Genomic DNA, 15,676 nt, shown 5'->3' with positions numbered 1-15,676 from the left:
AGGAAGGTTGCGTCTAAATTCCATTAGATGTGCTTAAACAGAGATGGAGTAGTGGCCAGCTCCATGTTCTAGCTCTCATCATTCCCAGCTACAGTCAGGGAATCACAGTGGAGGCCAATAAAAAGGGCAACCATTTGAGAGTTTTAACTTCCAATTGTTTATTATGCCTAACTGCCATGTTTCTTAATATCCATTTTTCATACAGAGAAAGCCTAAAGGTAAATTTGAAATGACAATGAAATACGTAGAAGCAGGGATTGTGGGGAGTAGGAGTATTCAAATTGCTAAAAGAGAAAAATTTTCTTTGTTTAGTAACTTGGTTCACCCCAACTGGTTGACTTTTCTGGTACCTTTTCTAGTACTGTCAGTGAGAAAATGAATTACCATGAACACGAGGGATTTAATTTAAATACAAGACATGTAGGGGGCACATTTACTATTGGTCAAATATCGAGGGTTATTTAATCCTCGATATTCGTCCGTCGAAGTAAAATCCTTCGAATATCGAAGTCGAAGGATTTACCGCATTTCCTTCGTTCTAACGATCGAAGGAAAAATCGTTCGTTCGTTCGAATCCATTAATCCATCGATCCTTCGATCAAAAAAAGCTTGGAAAGCCTATGGAGAAGGTGCTCGGTAGGTTTTAGGTGGCGAGTAGGTGGTCGAAGTTTTTTTTTAAAGAGACAGCACTTCGACTATCGAATAGTCAAACGATTTTTAGTTTGATAACAGGTTCTGTACCTGTACTTTTAAAGCATGTCAATTTATAACACATTATTATTTTATTACATGATTTTTATATATTTATTATATAAAGCAATTAAAGCAGTTGGGAACATGAGTACAATGACACTCATAAAGGGGACTAAGACTAGGGCCAAATACTGAACATTAATTTGCCATATAGTGATTTAGTCTATAGATGATCGTTTCTTCGAATTATTTGGCTTTCATAGTCAGTAAAAGCATTGTAATTTAGCTAGTGGTATTTAAAGACAATCTAACAAAAACTTGATTTCACCACGGCTCAGCACTGCTGGCCATCAATTAACATGGTAAGAGTCATCAAGACATTTTTTACATGGTTCCACTGAAGAAAATTGCAGGCCACATCACGTTTTGAATAGCTGAATTTCTTTTGCTCTGCTGTGTGACTGTTAAAAGGAGTTTCCTCTTGTTGCAAACATAATCAAGTTGATTCAGTTCAATTGTTGCAGTCATTACATACAGAGAATTGATTTGGTGAAGTTGTTGAATTTAGATTCCTATCTACAGTATGTGTAGAAGAAAAAGACATTAAAGGTCATATGCGGAGTCCTGACAATGACATAAAATCAATGAGAAAAGACTGTTAAAGTGTTGTACATCATAAAGGGGTAGCAAACCTGAAAATGTTTTTTTTGTGTGTGTGCTGTAGACATTGAGTTCCCAAGACAACTTTTAAATGTGCACTTTATTTGATTATGTTTTTGTATATTTTTAAATATTTGACTTCATATTTATTGCTCTTGCCTGTAATTGAAGCTGCTATGTGGTTGCTGGGGTCACTGACTCCAGTGGTTAAAGGCAGACTGTGCCAGTGTCCCTGTTCCCTACACATCATTCAGACAGGCAATGTACAGAACACTGGCAGATGAAGAAAGAAAGGAGCCATTTTCCAAGTGCTGTACTTTACATCTTGCTCCTCAATTTACGTCCGGTCAGAGGGCAGCCATGTCATGGATCCAAGTGCTCAGAGAATGAGCATTAAAAGATGGTATTTTTTTCTCCTTAGTGCTCTACCACTTGCCTCTAGGGCCCCTTTAAATTAACCCCTATACCTTTTGGTTTATTTGTTAATATTAAATGGAATTACTGTATTTCAATGTGATACCAAACTTTAATTAGGTTCTATGGTGTCTAACATATATGATAAAAGGAGTAAAGGAAATGCTTCAAATAGTAAGAAAAGTTTGCACTTTGTACCTACTATGAGTTACTGTTTTATTTATTTTTGAAAATATAGTATCTATCTAATAGTCTGTTGATCTGTAAACCCTATTCTTTTGTTTCGTTTCATATCCAGTGTATTTCATCTATGGATTATATTTAGTATGCAGCAGAGTATTAGTAAGGGCTGATTGAATAATTATGTAGTAATATATTTAATTGAACCCATAGCAAACAATGAGCAGAAAAATATGTGGTTGGTTGCTAGATGTGATATAGACTTCTGCAATTTCTGTTACTTTTAGACTTTAGTTTATGGGTAGAGGTTTTTGAAATCATGAGACTGAGTAGATGTAAAAACAATTTTGTAAATGTATATCTAAAGGGACAGATTTATTAAGGTTTGAGTTGTTTTTCCCACAAAAATTCGAATTTCGAGTTGTATTTTTTGTTCAAAACTCAAATTTTCAGGTTAAAAAAAAAGTTGAATTGTTCGAGTTAAAAAAAACAAAAAAACCTCAAATACTTTATTATACCCTGACCCTGGAAATAGTTTTAATCCGAAAATAACACCACTAAAACCTGTCAAGGTCATGTATAAGTCAATGGCAGAGGTCCCTTGAACCCTTTTAAAGGAATTGTACAGTGTAAAAATAAAAACTGGGTAAATAGACAGGCTGTGCAAAATAAAAAATGTTTCTAATATAGTTAGTTAGCCAAAAATATAATGTATAAAGGCTGGAGTAATTTTATATATAACAGGTCAGTCAGAAGACTACTTCCTGCTTTTCAGCTCTCTTTGTTTACACTGACTGGTTACCCTGGCTACCAGGCAGTAACCAATCAGAGACTTGAGGGGGGCCACATGGGTCATTTCTGTTGCTTTTGAATCTGAGCTGAATGCTGAGGATCAATTACAAACTCACTGAACAGAAATGTACCATGTGGCCCCCCTTCAAGTCGCTGACTAGCTCAGACTTATAGAGCTGAAAAGCAGGAAGCTGGATTCTGGCTGTTTTATTAGACATCTGTTCACTCCAGCCTTTATATATTACATTTTTGGTTAACTAACTATATTAGAAACATTTTTTATTTTGCACAGCCTATCTATTTACACATTTTTATTTTCACACTGAACTGTTCCTTTAAGATGTTAACAACCTGCTTGATATTTAAAGGTTATGCCCAAAAACTAGAATGATTTGAGCAATTTGAGGTTTTTTTCCAATGAAAACTCAATCAATTCTAGTTTTCAGGGCTCAAAGTCACAGAATCGAGTTTTTGCCATACAAGTTTATTCTAAATAAGATCCCATTCAAATTTCGAGTTCATTTGATGTAAAAAAAACTCTCGACCTTTGATAAATAACCCCGAAAGTGTTGGCCTCTGTCCTTTAAAAGAACTTCAGTGTAAATTCAGTGTAAAATATTAAAATGTTTCCATATTTTTAAAAATGAATATACATTTTCCTCTTATTAGGGTGCTTTTGAACTCCTCTAGGCCTTTATCAGAACTGAGACTATCACACAAGAACCTCAGTCATATTTTAGTGTGTGGGGTAAATATAGGCTATTGCACTGCCTTAGCAAACAGTGTCATTGATTGACCATTGCTTGCTGGTTTTATACAGGCAAGTCTATCAATTACGAATTTCCACTAAAAAAAGAACAAATATTGGTGTAAAAATAATTTATTTATAATATTGCAGAAGACACAGTAACATACGGCAGTTACTTCCACTACATGAAAATTCTTTATGTAAAGGCACCAGTGGGCTTAAAAATATACAAAAAAAAAAAAAAAAAAAATATATATATATATATATATATATAAAATATATATATGAATAATATGTATGCATTATATAAAAGCATAAACTATTATGTATGCAATTATTTTGCCCCAAAACATGACTTTGCAAAGACCGTTGATTGTGAATATGACACCAGTCCAACTATGCTACTGCTACAAAGCTGTAACTTGACTGTTTTTTAAACAGTGGTTCTTCCTTTACTGAGGTTTTTTTGCCTTCTCTGCATCAATATTAATAGGATGCGTGAGAGGCTGAACTGGATGGCCTTGTCTTTGCTTACTATGTTATGTTGCAAACAGCATGATGCTGTATTAAACCAAGCAATGATGTTTGACTGAAAGTCAAGTTATTTCCATTTTAATAATCAGATTATGCAAGCAGTTTTCTTTTCACTCTAAACCTGTGCATGTCAGTCGATTTCTAATGAGAGGAACATGGATTGAAACAGAACATCAGTCCTGATCCCTTGTGTTATACTGCCTTAATGGTTATACCCCCACCCTACTATTGCATCTGTAATTAATGCCCCTCATCTGCTGCTTAGATCAGAACTGATCAGCAGTGACTTTATATGTAATGGCTTCCTAAAGACACTCATCCCCAACTTCCTGAGAAACTATATAGACACTGAGGATACTATATGATTAAATTAGTAATACACAACATGCTGATAATATAGTGTATAATAATATTAACAGTACCTATCTTATGTATGTGTGGATTCACCTTTTAATTGTCTTTCCATTTGACTAAGATACAGCATTACCAAAGTCTCAGTAATTAACTATTTTAATACAGGTATGGGATCTGTTATCCAGAAAGCTCTAAATTATGGAAAGGCTGTCTCCTATTTTATTCAAATAATGTAGATTTTTAAAAATTATTCCCCTTTTCTCTTTAATAATAAAACAGTAGCTTGTGCTTGATCCAAACTAAGATATAATTAATCATTGTTGGAAGCAAAACCAGGTTATTGGGTTTATTTAATGTTCACATGATTTTCTAGTAGACAAGGTATGAAGATCCAAATTACGGAAAGCACACAAATTCCCACGCCTGCACGTCTAGATGCAGGATGTCATGTCGCCTACTTTCTGGTGCCTAGTGCTCAGACATTGGCGTCACAACGCCTTTCAAATTGACCCAAATGTGACACTTTTTAAAGGGCATGTAAAGGCAAAAAAATAAAATCCCATTTTTACGTTCTTTAATGAAAAAGAAACTTATCTCCAATATACTTTAATTTAAAAATGTGTACCGTTTTTATAAGAAACCTGACTGTATGCAGTGAAATTCTCCCTTCATTTACTGCTGAGGATAGGAATTGTGAGACGGTCCCTAACTGTTGAGCAGGGAAACAATCATACTTATGAACAGCAGGGGGAGCCCCCGCCTTACTTACCAGCCATGCAGAACTCAAGCAGCTTTGTTTATGATGATCCCTAAGCAGCCCAGACCACACTGAGCATGTGCACTTAGTCTCAGTCTTGCAACTTTAAAAGCATAAATTATTTGTTTGATTAGGCTTGTGGTGCAGTAAGTTCATGTTTATATTTAGTATACAAAATACAACATTTCTAGCCGTATTCTATTTTAGACTTTACATGCCCTTTAAGGAAAAGCCAGAAACAAATATGTGCCTGGTTAGTAAGGTGTATTCCTAAAAGCCTAGCCTTCTTCTGCTATTGTGATATCCTGTTGCCGTTCCTGCCTGTTACTGACCACGACCAACTGTCTGCTGACCACAACCAACTATCTGCCGACCTTCTGCTTGTGACCTAACTTTGAACATATGCTGCCTGCCCTTGACCTGGACCTGTTTGACCAAGCCTTCTGTCTTAACCCTGGTACCTCACTTTTATTATACTTAATTAGACTCACTGTCTTCTCTCCACCTGCAGTCCTGTTCAACCTTCAGGTAGGATTTGTGAGCAGCTTGTGGGTCATTATCAACTTGATTGAGTCTATCTTCACTGGAATCCCCGGTAAGCCTGACATAGGGCATATTTATCAAAAAACTCAAAAATAAGCCAGCTGTAATAGTGAAGTGAGATTTGATGTATTTGTAATGCAACCTCAAAAGAAAAGAAGCATATCTATAAATGTATGGCATACAATGTATCAGAGATTCATATAATATATTCAAGTTGAACTAACACCAAGCTTGCTCTTTGGAGTGAACGGACTTTGAAAATTTTGGTTGAGACATTTACAAAAGAACCAAGCCAGAATTTGAGCCAAATCTTTAAACTTCAGTGGATTTGAATAAGACTTGATTCTTATACTTGAGTATTCAAGCCCAAACAAACCTTTTAAAGTAAAGTATATCGATTTATAACATAAATTTATATTACCATGTTTAAAATTCAACTATTTCTTATGTAACCTTAACAAAATAAATATCTGAGTGAAAAGAATAAAACAGGAGGGTAATTTAGTCAAGATGTTTGTTGACAGTGTCTTGAGATCTACTGATCACCAGCTAAAGGTCTACTGGTAGATCCCAATCTACCTTTTGGACATCCATGCTATATACTGTTATTACAGTATGTATAATACTTTCGAGCAAGTCTGTATTACAACTCTTCTTTTTTTCAGAAACTAAAGGAAGAAAAATAGTAAGGGCTTGTGTCTATTGAGAATAATGGAACTCTAAGCTTCAAATAATCCCAAACATATCTTAAACCTATTCCTGTGGGACAGTTGTTGCGGCATAGGAGAAATTGCAACGCTGGAAAGGGCTTTATAACTCAATCAATTATCCGTAGAGATAGGTTTCTCAATAGAGCTCTCCCTGAGCAATTGATTTACAAGGCCTTCAACAAAGTCTTAAAAACAGGCAGGATTCAATTACTGTAGTCAGCTCCACTTATCAAAAAAACAACCACAAATACTAGTAAAAGTCGCCTTTTACTCGACAATACTTTAATTTTATTTCCGAAAATTGCTGCCCGTCTTTCTCTTTGATGCAGTAACCGGCAGACAAAATGAAGATCAATTAAGAAAAAAAGAGCTTTCTGCAAGTAAGATGTTGTCAGATCCATGTGACCTACATTTTTGTTTATAGAACTTTTTATATGAATGTCTCATTTCTAAAATATATAATTTCAAAGTTAGTGCACCTACGACAAAACATTATTCTTTTTGTACCATATGTACTGGTGTTTGGCCCATATAGGTTCATTTACAGGACAAGCACACATACAAAGTCAGGCAAACACGACTAACACATTGGGGCAGGTGTACTAAGGTTCGAATGGTAAATTCAAATTTTCGCAATTTTTTTTGGCCAAACTCACAAATTTGAATTTAAAACTACCAACTCGAATTTGAAATTGAATGTGAGATTTATCACACCTCGACAATGGAAACTGTTAAAATTCGACTATTCTCCACCTAAAATCCAATGGCAGAGGTCCCTTGAAATATTTGAAGATAGTAGCGATGAGCCACATTTTTGCCTAGTTGGGTTTTTTTTTTTTTTGGAGGAAAACTGGATTCAAATTTAATTCGAGTTTTTGGCTTGGGACTAGTCGATTAAATTTTAGAATTTTTTCATAAATAACATACTATTTGAATTGGATTTATTAAAGTTTTAAAAAATTCACATTACTTTAAAATTCGACCTTTGATAAATAACCCTCTTAGTGTCAATGCTGCTTGATAAATTGCACAATTGTATACAAGGTGGAAAGTACAGTGTAAGGTATCCCCCTTCATTGAGGAGGTGTTACTCCCAGGGTTCCTATAGTGTGTTGCACCAACACACACATAATTCATTGACACATTGAAGTAAATGGGCGTTTTCTTCGTGCAACATGATGAGATGTTTCGCTCAACCCTAACCGTCACACAACTAATATTACACAGGGAGGTACATTTATCAAATGTCGAATTTATGAGTTTTAAAAAACTCCCTTAAACTCCCATAAATTTAAATTCAACCAATCAAAATTAATTAAAAAATACAACAAAAATTAAACTCGGGTGAATGGAATCTACCTGAAAACTCGAATCAAATTCGATTGCTAGAATGTCAGGTAGGCTGCAACCAACTCAAAATTGATCCCTGGACCTTTCCCATTGACTTAAACAGCAATTAGGTGGTGAATAGTCTAATTCAAGTTCTTAAGGTGCTAGAGTATGATAAATCTCAAAAATCAAATTGATTGAAATTTTTAAAAACTCAAATCGAATTTGAATAACTCCCTAATCAAATTTGACAGTTTTGACTTTGACTTTTGAATTCGAATCTTCAATTTGAACCTTGATAAATCTACCCCCTAGTGTATAATATTCAAATAGCATTATTGACATCACACACATTAGCTACTACCCCCCAGAAACCCATAATGATAAAATGTAATCTAACCCCTGTTACAAAATAAAGAGATAATACAGTACACCACAGAGAATTTGGTGGTCTCATGGATTTATACGTTTACAGAATGAAATCCTTATTTAAATGATCCCCTATATAATGTGTGTGAACCTGAGCAGCCATAGCAATTAAAGACAAATAGAAAGCTTTAAATAATTTTTATAAACATGTATAACACCAATTACATTGTACTAAAAGATTTGGGTTGAATAGACTTTCCTTTATTGAAAAATTCTCAGAGCTACAAGAAAGGCGCAGGTTAATGTACAGAATTCTAATGAAATTTGTAGGCATGACACAATACTAACTCTAATATACAATGTGCCTAAAGATTCTGTATGGCTACATGTGTAAGAACCCAGCAGGACTTCACTAGTGCTACAAGGCAGTTGCAGAGTTTTGGAGACCTGTCAGTCCTGATGGGTTTTCCTCCTAATTGGGGGTCACAATGTGATCTGTCTCTCTGAGTCTATTTTTCTATTAGATTTCTCTGCAATACATTTCTCTGCAATACATCCCCCCTGGCTCAAAAATCCACTCCATACCGTCAGGTCACATCAGGCAAGATGGAAAAGAGTTGAGCAGCAATCCACGAACGATCCCTGAATTATTCACAGCTTAATCCTATATCATCTCAGCTAAAGTTAGCTCGTATGTGATTTTTCTGTGCAAAACCCAACTGTTAAAAATACTGTAGCATACTGAATTATCCTAGCATTTTTTAAGGTTTCCGTAATAGGAATCATGTATTATTTACTCAATATTATTAAGGAGGGCAAAAAAGAAATTGTGGCTTGCACCCTGCCTTGCACATGACCCCTTTTAAGTTTTCTGGGCAATCCTGCAACAAACAAATGCTAGAATTTATTTTAAACTTACCGTAATCCTGTACACATTTACTTAACCCTCTTAAATATTCTACCAGTGCTAGATATTTTACATTTTTGGTTCGTTCAACGAAAGCTTTTTTTTTTTCCGATCAGCAGGTGGAATTTCTACAGCCAAATATAGTCTTTGTATTGAAAAGGTAGCAGGGCTATTTGCAGAAAATAATTGCCTGAAAGCCTTAAAAATCAAGCTTATTTAAATGCATTGTGTTTTTTTATTATTTTTAGAAACCTGCTTAGTACTGAAGAAATATTTTGGCATAGCTTGTACTGTCCTGCTGGTAGCAAGAATCTGTCAGTATGGGGTGAAAGCAATGCTTATGTAGGATTCCTTTAATTTAAAAGTTCAGTAAACGGTACTGTACATGTATAAAGTGCTTGGAAGTCTTTAATATATTCTAATTATACACACACTGACCCCGTATTTTAACTCAAGAGAGCTGTTTTATAATTTTATTATTGATTATTTTTATTATCCTACTTTAATTTTATTACATTTGTTGGTGAATGTTTCTATGACTATACCGACCTATATAATCATACAGTATCCCTTATCTTGAAGGGGTTGTTCACCTTTAAGTTCACTTTTAGGGGCAGATTTACTAATGGGAAATTTTTGCCAGCGTCAGCTTCGCACCCCTCACAAATGTGCTACAAAAACACTAAGGGGCCCATTTACTTAGCTCGAGTGAAGGAAAATAGAAAAAACTTCGAATTTCGAATGTTTTTTTTTTGGCTACTTCGACCATCGAATGGGCTACTTCGACTACGACTTCGAATCGAACCATTTGAACTAAAAATCGTTCGACTATTTGACCATTCGATAGTCAAAGTACTGTCTCTTTAAGAAAAAACTTTGACCCCCTAGTTCGCCACCTAAAAGCCAATGTTAGCCTATGGGGAAGGTCCCCATAGGATTTGCTAGCTTTTTTTGGTCAAACAAAAATCGTTCGATTGATGGATTAAAATCCTTCGAATCAAACGTTTTTTCGATCGAACGAATAGCGCTAAAATTTAACTTTGACAGTCGAATATCAAGGGCGTCGAACGTTGTTGACTTTTCGCTAACGTTATTTCGGCTGTGCGAGCATTTCATAGCGACGATGCATTAGCGTTCATTTGTGCCTAGCGAAAATTCACTAGTGATCTTGCGCTTAGCTCAATTTGCATAAGGCAGTTAATTTAAATTTGTATGCAGGTCTTTATTATAAATGTTGGTGCAAATGGTTTAAGGGAACCTGGATGACAAGAGAGTTAATATAATGCCCTACACATGAGCCCACTGTAAAATGAATGTTCCATATGTTATGAAATGTCTGGAAAAAAACAGTTACCCCCAAAAAAAGTTAATCCCGCTTCAAAAAAGGAAAAAGGAAAAGTCGCCATAATATTTGGAACTTTAATGAATTTTCAGCTCACAGGATATGTTGTAAGTGACATAAGATTGAGGAAGATCTAGCTTCTTTTTAGCACTTCGCCTGGTCTGGGGTGGCAAAGTCAACTCTGGCGAAAGATGTAACGTTCAGAACTTTACTGAATTTGCGGAGTAACAACCTTTCCCAGAGCGAAAAGTCGCCTGACGATAGTGCGAACCAATGATATCGGCGGTTTCTTTCGCTAACAAATTGGCATCTGCGATGTCCCTGTGGGTGGCAATGCTGTAGAATTGTCGCTATTGTTAGCCACTTCGCCCTTTAGTGAATCTGCCCCTTAGTATGACGTAGAGAGTGATATCCTGAGACAATTTGCAATTGGTTTTTATTTTTGTGTTTTTTTATTTAGCAGCTCTTCAAGTTGCATTTTAAGCAGTCTGGTAGCTAGGATCAAAATTACCCCAGCAACCATGCATTGATTTGAATAAGAGACTGGAGTATGAATAGGAAAGGCCTGAATAAAAAGATGAATAATTAAAAGTAGCAATAACAAAAAATGTGTAGCCTTACAGAGCAATGTTTTTTAAATGTGGTTAGTGACTCGCATTTGAAACCTGGAAAGAATCAGATGAATAAGGCAAATAATTAAAAAACTGTAAAAAATAAACAATGAAGACCAATTGAAAAGTTGCTTAGAATTGGCCTAGAAATGACCTACTTTTCTGTGTTATACAGTATTAGATATTCTGTAATGCATCACATTTAATAAATGCAGATAAGCTGTCAGATATGGTGCAAGGACTATTCAATGGAATTGGATAAGATAAGAAATACTGCCTAGAAACCCAGTATCTGACTCAAGTTATTACAGCCCTCTTTGGTAAATTCACATCAAGTGGTTCTTTCTTCACATGCAGAGCCCAGACAGCCTCACATTCTATCAAACCACCCCTAACAGCAGTGCAGCTACATTGTCCATTGCCCCCAATGCGGTTACAGGCACACCACAGGGTCAGCTTAACCAATTCATTGCTTGTGAATCCAAACTGAAACATATGTATTTTCAGTTCTTCCCTTGAAAACTTCAGTAAAAACACTATTATCTTTAATGACAGTCTCTGAATAACATAAGGGGACCAAATGCAACTTCAACCTGCAAACAATGTTTTGTTATTTTCAGCTATAAATGTTACAGGTATAAGGTTTCTTTATACAGAAACCCATTATCCAGAAAGCTCTGAATTACAGTAAGGTCATCTCCCATAGACTCCATTTTATACAAATACAGGTATGGGACCTATTATCCAGAATGCTCAGGACCTGGGGTTTTCCGGATAACGGATCTTTCCGTAATTTGGGTCTTCATGCCTTAAGTCTGCTAGAAATGTATTTAAACATTAAATAAACCCAATAGGCTGGTTTTGCTTCCAATAAGCATTAATGATATCTTAGTTTGGATCAAGTACAAGCTACTGTTTTATTATTACGGAGAAAAGGGAAATCATTTTTAAAAATTTGGATTATTTGGATAAAATGGAGTCTATGGAAGACAGCCATTCCGTAATTCAGAGCTTTCTGGATATCTGGTTTCCGGATAAGGGATCCTATACCTGTAATACAAATTTTTTTAAATTATTTCCTTTTTCTCTAAAACAGTACCTTATACTTGGTCCAAACTAAGATATTATTATTATTATTGGAAGCAAAACCAGCCTATTGGATTTATTTAATGTTTACATAATTTTCTAGTAGATTTAAGGTATGAAGATCCAAATTACAGAAATATCCATTATCTGGATAATCCCAGGTCTAGAACATTCTGGATAACAGGTCCCATACCTGTATATTGTTTGCAAACTGTAAGCACGGGTTATGAATGCTAATCTTTCTGTTCGCTTTTGGTTTTTGTGGCATTTCGCGATATTCCAGTGAAATATGCGAAACGGCAAAAAAGTCGCAAAACTGCGCCAGCATCTGTATTTTTTATGCCGTAGAAATTTCACGGCGGTTTCCTGAATTTATTCACCGGCGGCGAATCGCCGGAATCACTAGTAGAGAGTGATATTCTGAGACAGTTTGCATCTGGTTTTCATTTGTTATTATTTGTAGTTTTTGAGTTATTTAGCTTTTTATTCAACAGCTCTCTAATTTGCAATTTCAGCAATCTGGTTGCTAGGGTCCAAATTACCCTAGCAACCAAGAGTTTGAAATATGAATAGGAGAGGCCTGAATAGAAAGACGAATAATTAAAAGTAGCAATAACAATACATTTGTAGCCTTACAGAGCATTTGTTTTTAGATGGGGTCAGTGACCATTATTTAAAAGTTGGAAAGAATCTGAAGAAGAAGGTAAATAACTCAAAAAATATAAATAATGAAGATGAAAAGTTGCTTTTTTGTCTATTCTAAACCATACTAAAAGTTAGCTACTAGTGATGGGCAAATAAATTAGCATGGCTCGAATTTTCAAGTTTTGCGAAAATTTGCAGGCGGAAAAAATTTTGGACGGCTCGTCAAAATCGCAGCGAGTCAACACTATTTGGATGCCCATTGTCTTTAACTCCGGCGTCAAAATTGACGCAATCAACTTTTCGTACACATGTTCAAAATTTACACGGGCGTCAACTTTTGAGTTTCACAAATTTTTCGCGAATTTTCAGGGAAACAGGAGAAATTCGCCCATCACTATTAGTTACAAGTTGAATCATCCCTTTGATGATGATAAACTGCACTGGTGCCAAAACCATTAAGGCATGCTGGGAGTTTGTACGCCGTTTGTACGCAGCTGAAAGACTATATTTGGATAGCCCCAAGTTTTTTTCCTGCTCCTGAAAAGGCAGAATATATATTTTTTTTAATATTACAAGGCTATTATTTACTGCACGCTTTCCAAGGCATAGTCACCTTAGATCTCTCATTGCACCTTTATGTTGGGAATCAATTGACCATAAATGCGTGAGGGTAAAGAAATGCACATTGCAAGGACAAGATTGTATTTGTTAACTCTGCAAATGATTTGCAGCTTTATCACTGCTGAATCCAGACAGAATAACCCAGCGTTCAAAATGATTACCCACCACAGGAAACAAGCTTCTTGATATATTTAGAGAGCCACTTCGTTGCATAAGCTCCAGCGGCTAGACAACCGTTCATACATTAGATGCTTTAATGGAGGTTATTCTGACCCTTGTCACTCATATGGAAACTAAATGGAGACAGCAATGCCGATCGGAGAGAAAAACTTTTGTTTGTCAGACTAAAGCGAATGATAGCTTTTAGTGATAATGATTAGATGGGTGTAAATGTCACAAAATACATTGTAACAATCCAATATTTTAGTAAATTGTACTGGAGAACTACACTGACACCCTTAGCATTGCCTTAAAGCAACAATTCAAAAACCAGCCTGAAGGCCAATTAGGGTTAGATTGAGATGAGCATCTTTTTTGATGTTAGATATTGGCTGAAACTACAAATATTTATGTTCATTTGTAGATCTGTAGTTTTGTTACTATGTGAACAATTGTCAAACCCTTATAGTCTGAAAACGACTCTAAACTTAAGGAAAAGCCAAATTAATCTTTAGGAAAAAAAACTTACCCTTCTTGTTAGTTAATCATTTTCGCTCCTTAGATTTGGTTGGAAATGTCCAGAAAACGGAAAATGGGATGTCAGCGGTTTTAAATGTTCTGCAGAAAAAGAGAGAAGTCAGTGCACTCTGGGGATATATAGGGTTTAACATTCATGTTGTTGGAGATAGTTGAGATGCATTTTACTAACTAATGAAATGGTTCAGATGAAATTATATTAAGGTTCGAATTGAAAATTAACAATTTTTTTATGGTCTAAACTGTCACATTTGACTAGTGAATTATCCAAACTTGATCGAATGTTTTAAAAGTTTTTCAAGGTTTATTAAACTCTGGCCCTTTAAAAATTTGAATTTGACTAATCGCCACCTAAAACCTGCCGAATTCATGTACGAGTCAATGGGAGAGGTCCAGTGACCAATTTGAAGATCTTAGTAGCCTTCCTGACTGTCAAGTGTATTTTGGAGAAAAACCCCAATTTGAAACATTGATGGCTTGACGATTTTATAAACACCATCTGTTTCATTGCTATGTAGTTATAAAAAGTATAATATTAAAAATAGATTAAGGGATTGTTAATTTTATCTTGCCTCTAAACTAAGAGTGAAACATGTTCAGCCTTTATCAATGAATATGTTTTAACAACCTTTAAAGGAGAACTAAACCCTGAAAATAAATATGGCTAAAATGCCATATTTTATATAATGAACTTATTGCAACAGCCTACAGTTTCAGCTTCTCAATAGCCGCAATGATCCAGGACTTCAAACTTGTCACAGGGGGGTCACCATCTTGGAAAGTGTCTATGACACTCACATGCTCAGTGGGCTCTGAGCAGCTGTTGAGAAGCTAAACTTAGGGGTCGTCACAAATTATCAAGCAGAAAGTGAGGTTGGCCTGTAATATAAGTTGATGCTACAGGGCTGATTATTAAATTCTACTACTAGTTGCACTGGTTTCTGTGCTGCCATGTAGTAATTATCTGTGTTAATTACTAATCAGCCTTATATTGTGACATTTCTATTCTATGTGTACTGTATATTGTGAGTGGGTCCCTAAGCTCAGTAAGTGACAGCAGCACAGAGCATGTGCAGTGAATCAGCAGAAAAGAAGATGGGGAGCTACTTGGGCATCTTTAGAGGCACATATATTTACTTCTAAAGGTCTATGTTTGTCTTGGGCTGGTACAGAAGCCCAAAACGTAATGCACAATATTTCTAACTACTTATTTAGTTAAGCTTTAGTTCTCCTTTAAAGGACTTTGTGGTACATTTTAGACAAGGTGTGTTATTGATTATAAGAGGCCTTTATATCTTGGAGTCAGTGCACTAATAAGGTCATAGCTTTGAGTCTGTTTACAGCTGTATTTAAAAAAAATGCCCTTGCATTTCATATAGTCCAATCCAAATGTTTACAGGTATGGAACCCATTATCCAGAAATCTCAGGACCTGGTGTCTTCTAGATAGGGGATCTTTCTGTAAATTGGATCTCCATACTACTAAAAATTATTGAAATGTTAAATCAACTCAACAAGATTGTTTTGCCTCCAATAAGGAGGATTACTACAGAGAAAAAGGAATCGCTTCTAAAAATTTGAATTATTTGTTTAAAACGGAGTCTATGGGAGACGGCATTTTTATAACTCAGAGCTTTCTGGATTATTGATTTCTTATAAAGATCCTTTACCTGTATATTTTCACAA

The sequence above is a fragment of the Xenopus laevis genome, chromosome 6L, assembly GCF_017654675.1.
Source record: "Xenopus laevis strain J_2021 chromosome 6L, Xenopus_laevis_v10.1, whole genome shotgun sequence".
Lineage (NCBI taxonomy): Eukaryota > Metazoa > Chordata > Amphibia > Anura > Pipidae > Xenopus > Xenopus laevis.
The sequence above is the reverse complement of the archived record's forward strand: the minus strand, read 5'-3'. Positions refer to the sequence as shown.